Raw genomic sequence first — 2,679 nt, forward strand, 5'->3', positions numbered from 1 at the left:
TTGATGTAAATTGGAAAAATTGTTACTGAAACAATTGATGTGAGTGGATGCCACAGGGAAAAGGAAGATTTTTGGCTGGCTCTAATAGGTAGTAATCATGTGCTTCATGGAACAGTGATGGTAGGGACTTTGTAATATTAAATCATAACATTAAATTACCTAAAATACTTGACTTCATCAGGAAATTTTAAAAGTTGATTTCGAGATGATTTTTAGAAAAAAAAGAAGAATTCTTGTGCGTTACTGGGCCAATAATTAAGGCATGTATTCTCTTATGTTTTACCTTCCAATAGTTCGAGTTTCAATTCCATTGGTATCAAGAAATAAGTCAGGATATATTATGTCAGGGGATGAGGAACATGCACCTAAAACAATGTTATCACTGGCTGCCCATGATGTAGAAGGAAAATTGTTAATATGAAAAGGAAGTCAACAACTAGTTGTGGGCAGAAGCTCCTGTGGGACAAACACAGATGTGAATGCTATTTTAATGTAAATGGTTTGTTCTTGAAGGTCATCTATCCGTTATCTTATATCCTCTATGTTATAGCGTTGTAGATATGAAGAGTTATAAGCAGCAAAAAAGAGAGTAACCACTTAGTTGAACACTCCTGAAATTAAAGCCACAGTTAAAGGAAAACACTAGGTTATAGGTACCCTACGTCACAGTAAACGATTTGAGTGCTTATAGAACTGATTATGACATGGATGGATGAAAATTGTAGCTGACCTTTCTGTCCAGTATTAGCACTACTGTCGATGACCTTTTATTGGTAAAACCTTCGTCTGCTTTTCTTGCACCCTTATTATCACATTCACAGCATTACGCCTTCTATCCTTAACGACACCGTTCCAAGATTAACTGGCAAATCCACTTTGACATGGAATTAAACCTCAAACGTTTGTAATGAATTTCGTTTCAGGCATGCAGGGGATGGAATTTCTGAGGAAGATAGCATGGGGTAGAAATACCCCTTCTAACGGAACGAACTTTAACTTAGTTATCTGGATTTTTTATTAATCCAACAATATGTTGTTCGCGTGCAAGGTGAATATGTGCTCATGTATGCTACAAATTTGATGATACCTTTCTGTATTCTCTTCATTTTCTTTCTCACCTCCCACCCGGTTCGTTCTCACTCTCTTTATCTATTCTGATGTTACATCGAGAGCTAGTCCGAAGACAGGTTCTTATTTTTTTTCCGTAGGATGTAAAGATTGAAAATTTAACATTATCATGATTATCATGATTATCATCTGTGGTAGATGTCATCGGTCAGGCTTATATTTGGCTGCTTACATTGATGTAACTATTCCATCATTTTTCCTCCAAGAGTTAATTTTAATGTAATACAGCAGATGTTGGAGAAGATGAGATGAGTGGATGGATGTGTTGTATTTCAGTTAATTTGGCAGTAGCTCTCTAGTATCTGAATGTTTCTTGCTGGTTGTCGGCTCGATCTTGATTGTGTTTCTTTGGCGTGTTGCGTTTGGATGAGCCTAAATTCAGCTCAAAGAGGCAACCAGATGAAGACATTTCATTTGAATCGAGCTTGATTGATTTATAAGGGATATTGGAAACTTATGCCAAATGAATGCTTATTATGTATACTATATCGATCTATATTAACATAAAATAGAAAAAAAAAAAATAGGCTACACTCATAAACAACGGTCAGTGATACCGTCGCACCAATTTTAAAATATAGTAATTATACTTCTAATTAGAAACTCTTAAAATTCAATTGTAATTATTATTATTATTATTTTACAAAAGTGATTCTATGTCATTTTCTGATATCACTATGATAATTCTTTGTTGTGTTGGTAATACTTTAGATCGAATTTCTATTTTGAAATGTAATTTATTGATTTATATATTTATTTTTGTTTATAATATATTTTAAAATATGAAAGATTATTAATTACAGGTATGCAAAAATAATGTGCTATATTGGTTAGTATTATTATAAAGAAAAGAGTTATTTTGGACATACAGTGGCAGTTTTGACACTACTGTATAAATTTTTGTGATTTCAAAAATGCCCTTTAATTAATAAAATAATTAAATTATTCAATTTCTCAAGTTTAATATTAATTCAATTGCTCAATTAATACATTTTATTCTTATTTACAATATTTATATTTTATCAAGAATTGAGCTGTTATAGTCACAAAGTAGTGATTTTGATACCATTATTATATTTTATTATTAAATAGATATGTTTCAATTCATAAGATATCTAGCTTATTCAATTTTTTAAGTTTTATATTAATTTAACTGTTTAGTTATTTTTATTTATAATATAAATTTATAAGATATCTAACTTATTCAATTTTTTAAGTTTTATATTAATTTAACTGTTTAGTTATTTTTATTTATAATATATTTTAAAATATAAAAAATTATTTATTATATAAAACGGCTTGCGAGGACTGCTAGTATAATTTTTTATATTTTTATTATATTTCATACCTAAAAGTAGATAAACTCTAAGTAGTTTGATCCAAGCTACAAAACGCAAACAATTCTGTTTTTATACATATATAATAATAATAATAATAATATAAAAATGTAATTATTCTTGGCCAATTAACAATCCAACAAAACTGTCGCAAAAACTGCAGACTGAATTTGGACAGATGCTCTTAAGCAAGCAGCAACTACCCTGGATTCTC

At 30.1% G+C, this 2,679-nt stretch overlaps 1 protein-coding gene across 6 annotated transcripts in view; it reads left to right on the forward strand.

Annotated features, from left to right (window-relative positions):
* LOC105155866 (integrator complex subunit 3) overlaps positions 1-1,408 on the forward strand; it is a 6,113-nt gene extending 4,705 nt beyond the window's left edge. For all 6 annotated transcript variants that reach the window (XM_020692009.1, XM_020692011.1, XM_020692012.1 and 3 more), the window contains one exon: positions 924-1,408. The gene's annotated coding sequence lies outside the window, so the exon portion shown is untranslated. The remainder of the gene's footprint in view (positions 1-923) is intronic.

Source organism: Sesamum indicum, linkage group LG2 (genome assembly GCF_000512975.1).
Source record: "Sesamum indicum cultivar Zhongzhi No. 13 linkage group LG2, S_indicum_v1.0, whole genome shotgun sequence".
Taxonomy (NCBI): domain Eukaryota; kingdom Viridiplantae; phylum Streptophyta; class Magnoliopsida; order Lamiales; family Pedaliaceae; genus Sesamum; species Sesamum indicum.